Genomic DNA, 8125 nt, shown 5'->3' with positions numbered 1-8125 from the left:
GGGCATGGCAACCCACTCCAGTATTTGTGCCTGGAGAATTCCATGGACAGAGGAGCCTGGCAGGCTACAGTCCATGGGCTTGCAAAGAGTGGAACATGACTGAGCAACTAACCCTTTCACTTTCATTCATGAATGTGGACTGTCTTTTCATTTACTTAGTTCTTTGATTTTGTTTATCAGAGTTTTGTAGTTTTCCTCAGTCATCTTGCACATATTTTGTTAGATTTGGTTTAATACCTAAGTGTTTCATTTTTGGAGGGTACTAGTATAAATGATGTTATGTTTTTAATTGCAAATTCCATTTGTTCATTCTTGGTTTGTAGGAAATCGATTGACTTTTGTGTATTAACCCTGTATCCTGCACTTTCCTCCATTTTTATCAATTATTTATAAATGTCTACCTTGTGGTAGCAGTCTGTACTCCGGAAGCTCAGAGTTTAGTGAGCAAGGGAGATAGATAAATATAAAAGTTAAAAGCATGTGTGATCAGTCCAGTATCATTTCATGGGTTTTACAATTAGCTACTGACATTTGATTTTCTGGGAAGATGATACAGCAGGAGATGAAATATGTGTTTCTTGTGTTGTATCATCCTGTCTGTGCTTTTCAAGGACTGTTGAACGTCCCACACCTTCTAAGTATTCTGTGTATATATATTTTTTAACTAGAGTATAATTGATTTACAGTGTTGTGTTCATTTCTGCTGTGCAGTGAAGTGAATCAGCTATACGGACACATCTCTCCTGTCCCGCTTGGACTTCCCCACCCTATCTCACCTACCTAGGTCATCACAGAATACTGAGCTGAGCTCCTTGGGCGATACAGCAGGTTCTCACTCGCTATCTGTTTTATACATGATAGTGTATATATGTCTATCCCCATCTCCTAGTTTGTCCCGCCCTCCCTTTCCCCTCCTGTGTCCATATATCCGTTCTCTATGTCTCCATATCTATTCGTGTCCTACAAGTAGGTTCATCCATGCCATTTTTCTAGGTTTCACATATAGTCGTTATTTATATCCACACGTATATATCCACATATATGTGATATTTGTTTTTCTCTTTCTGAACCTTCTTATTCTGATAAGTTTCTAAAAATTACATACTTGAATTCATTTACATTAAAAACTTTAACTTTGTTCTACTTTTGATGGTCACTTTTTCATTGTTTCTTTACATCCTAAGTTTTTAAGAGAACTTTAAAACCAAACTGAAAGAACTTCATGATGAGCTAGAAATTTAAAGCTTTTTAATTAAAACAGAAAAGGTATTTTAGAAGAGACTCATGCACACTTTTTCTATATTTTTTTTCCTAAAAAAAAAAATAACTATTTTTGTCACATTTGTTCCTTAAAAATAAATTTGCCTCTTGAAGATAAATAAAAAACCAAACAAAAAGCTATCCACCCCCCCCACAAAAACCCCAAATGTGGTTATAAGGGACATATGAAAGAGGTCCTTCTAACTGGACCTTGGTGGTTCACGGAGACTTTTTGGAGAGGTATGATGTGAGTCTTATAGTCTTATATTAGCCTCAGCCTTGCAATTTTTTTATGGCTGAGTTTTGTTTGTTGTGCAGTGCCAAGATAATTTTGATTCACAGAGATAAACAGTTGCAAGTAGTGACAGTTTTAAAATGTTATCTCAGGATGCTCTTTTATAAAAAGACATGGAAGAGAAGGTCGACACAAAAATGAGATTCTGGCTTGAGTGACTCTGAGGATGACAGCACCAACACCCAAAACTGAATACATGCCAGAGGGTAATTTCCAGGAAAAGTTCAGCTTCTGACATTTTGTGTTTAAGATATTTCACATCAGAAGATAGGAAGCATCCTATAACCATAGAAATAATTGGTTCGTTGAAAATCAAACATGAATCATGTTTTAAAGTTGCAAAGCCTCATTTTCCCCTGACATCTTGTGGCCTGCTTTTGATAGAATTTTAATGGTTTGTATATGAAACTCTTCACTTCTGGAAGTTCATGCAACTGCTCAGCTTGTTGTTCGGAATTCTGCTGTTTCATCATCTCAGATGAATCTAGACCAATGTCATTTTACATTTAGCCAAGCGAGAACGGTTCACAGAGGCTCTTGTGTCCTTTTCTGAATGTTACAAATGTCTAAGCTAGGTCATGCCACTACTCATCTCCCTTAGTCAAAGCTGAATTAAAATGTGTTTATTTAATGAATGACTCGCTATAGAGAAAACTGTTCTTGATGTTTCCTAGCAGTAGGATACCATCACTATTCATTACTTATTTAAATCCAGTGGAATTAGAGGCTAGGTCCTTCTGCTCTTTTTAAGGTAAATGATGTTATTACTTTGCTAGGTCTGCTATAACAAAGTACCTAGGACTCTGTTAGCATCAACTCTCAGTTACTCAGTCACGTCCAACTCTGCAATGCTGTTGGCTACAGCCCGCCAGGCTCCTCTGTCCATGGGGTTTCCCAGGTAAGAAGTTTGGAGTGGGTTGCCATTTCCTTCTCCAGGGGATCTTCCTGATCCAGGGATTAGGTGGCTTAAATAGTAGATGTTTATTTCTCATAGCCTGGAGATTGGAAGTCCAAGATTAAGGTCAAGATCAAGATCAAGTTGTCTTGTACCAAGGTGATGGTTTGGTTTCCTCTCGGGCCCTTTTCCTTGGCTTGCAGATAGAGGGCTACCCTCTCCCTGCCTCTTGTCATGGTCTTTTCTCTGTGTGAACCTCCTTGATGTCTGTGTGTGTTAAAATTTCCTGTTATTATGAAGACACTAGTCAGATTGGGTTAGGGCCCTCCTTAATGGCCTTTTTTAAAATTAAGTGTTACTTTAAATATTTTATTTCCAAATATAGTCACATTCTGAGACACAAGTGGGAGGTTAGGATTTCAATACATAAATTTTGGGGGAGGAGTCACAGTTCAGCCCATGTTATGAGTAAATATTTTGCCTTGGGTATTGTAAAAATGACAATAGATTTAAGTTTTCTGTATAGCTTCACAGCTTCTTCATTTTGTTTGCATTTTCATTTAAGACAGGAAAGATATCCAAACCCATCAGAGAAAAAATGGATAGCTTGGGTCTGTAACAAAGTATCATTTTTAAAAAGCATTTTTAAAAAGCAATAATTGTATATGAGGATATACACTGCCACATGCAAATTAACTGATTGGACCATGGCTTTTCCACGTTTAAAATAGAATAAACTTCCCTGTAAAAGCAATACCTGTGTGACGTTTTTAACTTGAGTATTTCTCTCTGTTTTCTTCTACCTCTCCTTCAACAGAATTCACACCCATGTCCACATAACCCTTCTCAAGGGCAGCCGTGTCCACACAGGCCTCAGAAAACTCTCCTTCCAGCATGCCCTCATCCATGTACCAGTGAACAAAGGCACGCTTGGCAGGCATCAGGTCAAACCTGTGATCTGAGCGAGCTCAGGCCTTAGCAATGGCTGTGGTGTTGCTCAGCATGCACACAGCTCGCTGTCCTTTGGCCAGGAGTCTGCCAGGTATCACAGTGGGAGGCTGGTAGCTAATGTCAACTCTGAAGCCAGTGGGGCACCATTGCATGAACTGGATGGTCCCCTTGGTCTTGATGATGACAGTGGCAGTACTGACATCTTTGGGAACCAAATCGCCACGGTACAATAGGCAGCGGGCCATGCATTTACCACGGTGAAGGTCACATTTCACCATCTAGTTAGCTGGCTCAAAGCAAGCACTGGTGACCTCTGCTACAGAGAGCCTTTCATGGTAGACTTTCTCAGCAGAAATGACAGGGGCATATGTGGCCAGGGGAAGTGGGTGCAGGGATAGGGCACCAGGTTGTCCTGGAATTCTATCAGATCAACATTCAGGGTTCTAGGACTTCCCTGGTGGTCCAGTGGTTAAGATTCAATACTTCCATGGCAGTGGGCATAGGTTCCATCCCTGATCAGGGAACTAAGATCTTGTAGTGCAGAAGTGGCCAAAATAAATAAATAAAAACAAACAAAAACACACCAAACATTCAGGGTTCCATCAAACCTTAGGGAAGCAGTTATGGAGGACAAACCTTGATGTTCAGATTAGTAAATGTTGGTTAGTAAATGTTGGTTACTCAATATCAAGGTTTCTAAGACAAATGTCATAGGTGCCCTCATTGTCTACCATGAAAGCACAGCCAGAGTGCTTCAGGAGGCGTGGGTGGTGATGATGGAGTTGTAGGGCTCAACTACAGCTATGGAAACCTGGGGTCATTGAGTAAATGGAGGACTCCAGCTTGGACTTCTTGGCATAATCAACAGATATTCCACCAGCACGGAGGTGAGCCTAGAACCAGTTCTCTTGGTGGAGAACTGAGGAGCCTTGAAGACCTATGACTGGTCAGTCAGTTTCTGAGTTTGGTCCATCATGAGGTTAGGGATCCGCTTGCCAGTCAGTTCAGTTCAGTCGCTGAGTTGTGTCTGACTCTTTGTGACCTCATGGACTGCAGCATGTTAGGCTTCCCTGTCCATCACCAACTCCTGGAACTTGCTCAAACTCATGTCCATTGAGTTGGTGATGCCATCCAACCATCTCATCCTCTGTCGTCCCCTTCTCCTCCTGCCCTCAATCTTTCCCAGCATCAGGGTCTTTTCCAATGAGTCAGTTCTTTGCATCGGGTGGCCAAAGTATTGGAGCTTCAGCGTCAGCATCAGCCCTTCCAATGAATATTCAGGACTGATCTCCTTTAGAATGGACTGGTTGGATCTCCTTGCAGTCCAAGGGACTCTCAAGAGTCTTCTCCAACAATATAGTTCAAAAGCATCAATTCTTCTATGCTCAGCTTTCTTTATGGTTGAACTGTCACCTGGCTAGTGGTGTACTGAAAAAACTTTGGGCATAGTTACTGGCAACATCTTCCTTGTCTGTGATGAGCTGCTCAAGGTGGAAGAGCTGGCGGTACGTGCCTGTGCGAACTTCATCAATGACTGTGAGTTCCAGGTCTGCAAAACTGCCCTAGGCACATGCCTCCCAGCACTTGTCTCTGTGAAGAAGATGTTGAAGGAGTCGTCTCCTACCCCAGTGGTCTTGTTACTTGGCATCTGGCCTTTGAACTGGGTGCCATGTTCCAGGCAGTAGAGCTACCAGCCAGCAGTGCTGATCTGGACACCATCCTGGCCAGCATGGATGGAGATGCACTGATACAGAGTTGTTATTTTATGGCTGCCCAGGGATGGCAGAGAGGAGAAAGTGAGGTTGTTGCTTCTTACAGAGCAACTCATCGGCAGTAGATGTAAGAGAACTGGCTTTGTTTATATTCTTGAAGGGACTCAGAACCATGCCTTCCCTCCTCCACTGGAAAAAGGGAGGGAAATCGTCTCTTCTGGAACATGTCATACGTAATGCAGTATTACTCAGTCTTTTTACTGACCCAGAATGTAAACACGTAAGAGGGATATTACATAGCCACAACAAATGAATGGCTTGCTAAGAGCTCGAGTTGTGAAATCTCTTACTTAAAAGCTGTGTGACTTTGTCCAAACTAAGGATATTGCCTAAGCCACTTTAAAACAGAGATCTCTATAATACCATGACCCGAGAAGAGAGAAGGGCATTTTTCTCTCCAGTATCAGCTCACAGTGAGGTAATGCACAGAGTGGGATGGGCAGATCAGTCTGTCCTTAAAAGACGGCTTCCATCTCTGGGTCCCTCATGGCTGTTGCAGTTCTTGCCATCACACCTTCGTCTCAGCCATTGGGAACAGAAAAAGGAGAAAGAAAAGCTCACCTGTATTTCTTTTAATGTCTAGGCTTGGCATATAAGTTCACATATATCCCATTGGTAAGCAAGTCATATATACTAATTTAGTTGCAAAGATGGTGGAAAAATGTAACCTCTAATTATGTGGTCATGGGTGCAGATAAAATGTGGAGTTTTGTTAATAAAGGAATAGAAGAATAATGAATATTGTTTTATGTCTTGGGTCCTGCAAAAGTGGAGCCTAAGCAAGGACTTGGATATAGCAAGTTCAAGTGCCTTTACCTGAGGACTGAAGCTATAAATCCCAGGAAACAGAGTGAGGAAGTGAGAAGAATAAGACAAGAAAAAGAGAAAGTCAGTAAAGGGTATGCTACCCAGATAGAAATCACTGTGGTAAAATGAGACTCAGGATTATCTGTGGAACCACATAGAATGTGGCACAGCAGTCCATGGGGTCACAAAGAGGCAAATATGACTTAGTGACTGAACAATAACTGAATTGTTCAGTTAAGGGTGGGGAGGCTGGGGCATTTATCCACTGATGTCCATCCCTTATCATTTATTAACTCTCCTGTACTTCCAGGCTATAACCCTGCCTAGATGGTGTAAGACTTAAGCCAGAGCGTTGCAGTATTCACGCAACCATTCACAATAGTGGTACAAATGTCAAATGGGCCAAAGGGACGTGGCCCAGGGCATCTTCGGTGTCTGCTCCTAAGTAGAAGAAAACCTCTTGAGTGAAAGTTGCTCAGTTGTGTCCGACTCTTTGCAACTTCATGGACTGTAGCCAGCCAGGCTCCTCTGTCTATGGGGATTCTCCAGGCAAGAATACTGGAGTGGGTTGTCATGCCCTTCTCCAAGGGATCTTCCCAACCCAGGGATAGAAAGGCCTCCTGCATTGCAGGTGGATTCTTTACCATCTGAGCCACCAGGGAAACCTCTTGACCTTTGTCCTAAATATGTCAGTGATGGATAACTGGGAAAGAAGAGAGAAGCAAAGCTCTCTTGGGTTACTTAAGGAGGAAAAAACCTGGTTTGATCTCTTAGAGATAAGGAAATGACAGCAAAAACCTAGATGGCTGGGGAGGAGATTTTGTGCTGGGATTGTGGGAGCTAACTAAGGTACTAGTATTAGTTATTTGGTGCTAGTCCTGGAGGACCTTGAATATCATTCTGGAAAGTTTAAATTGGATATTATAGACAAGTATATAGATTTTGAATTTCTAAAAATAAATACTTCTGTAATATGTGGGTTTGTTGGGAGAGCCTAGAGGCAGAAGACTAGTTTTGAGATGGTTACGGTGATCTAAGCATGAGATGATGAAAGCTGAAACTAAGGTGAGGCTAGTATGGAGAACCAGGAAAAAAGTTTTCAATTTAAAAAAGAAAAAACTCTATGGCTGGTTCATGTCAATGTATGACAAAACCCACTGAAATGTTGTGAAGTAATTAGCCTCCAACTAATAAAAAAAAATTAAAAAAATAAAAAATAAAAAAAATAAAATAGAAAAGATAGAGAAGGATACAATGGGGAAGGGTAATAGGGTCAAAGAAGGTAAAAGTAAGAAAATGGAATGACACAGGGGAGATGAGGGATGGAGATTGGTGTGGGGGACAATGACTGCATTGTTTTCATGAAGCTTACTTTAAAATGTGAAGAATTAAAAGAATGTGAAGAATGTAAAGAAATTAAGTAATATGAAATTTTCTAACCAGAAAATATCCCTGGACAATCACAGGAAAATGGAGGAGTATGGTGGCAAATCAGATCATCATGGAGTGTTGACAGGTATCAGGAAGTTACCAAAGTTACATTTTGACATTTTACACCAGGTAGACTTTAGAGTTGGTCATTAACTCTTCAGTTTGTTTTCAAATCTCCTTACTTGGTCCAAATTTTTCTAGTTCAGAATAAGTATAGGACTTAAATACAGAAAACTATAAGTAGTATTTTAATCTAAATTATTCAGATCTAATTCCTTCCTGAAAATACAATATACACAAAATATTTATGCTACTATTTGGTTTTCAAAGCACCCAAAGGAGGAAAGGTTATCATTATTAAATGATCAAAACACTTTCTATTTCTTACCAAAGAAAATAAAAGCCTTATTACAGTTTAACACATTATTGACCAGGGATTTTTGCAGAAGCTAACGCCTATGGTGTTAATACATCTCTGATCAATAATGTGTTAAAATACTGAAAACAATACATTTTAGGCCAAACTGCATGTGACCAATTGCTCCATTTAACCATTTTAGGACAAAACCTTTAAAAAAAATACTTTAAAAGTTACAGATGAGTTGCAAGAAAATTACAAAAATTTCATGAGTACCTTTAATCTAGATCTGCTATTTGCCACATTTACCTTATCACTCAGAGTCCCTTGGACGGTAAGGAGATCAAACCAGTCAA

At 40.4% G+C, this 8125-nt stretch overlaps 1 pseudogene; it reads right to left on the bottom strand.

Moving 5' to 3' along the window:
* Window positions 1–3220: 3220 nt before the first annotated feature.
* LOC136152338 (tubulin alpha-1A chain-like) lies at window positions 3221–5148 on the bottom strand (annotated as a pseudogene).
* Window positions 5149–8125: the final 2977 nt, after the last annotated feature.

The sequence above is a fragment of the Muntiacus reevesi genome, chromosome 21 (assembly GCF_963930625.1).
Source record: "Muntiacus reevesi chromosome 21, mMunRee1.1, whole genome shotgun sequence".
In the NCBI taxonomy this organism is placed as follows: domain Eukaryota; kingdom Metazoa; phylum Chordata; class Mammalia; order Artiodactyla; family Cervidae; genus Muntiacus; species Muntiacus reevesi.
This window is presented reverse-complemented; position numbering and strand designations above follow the sequence as displayed.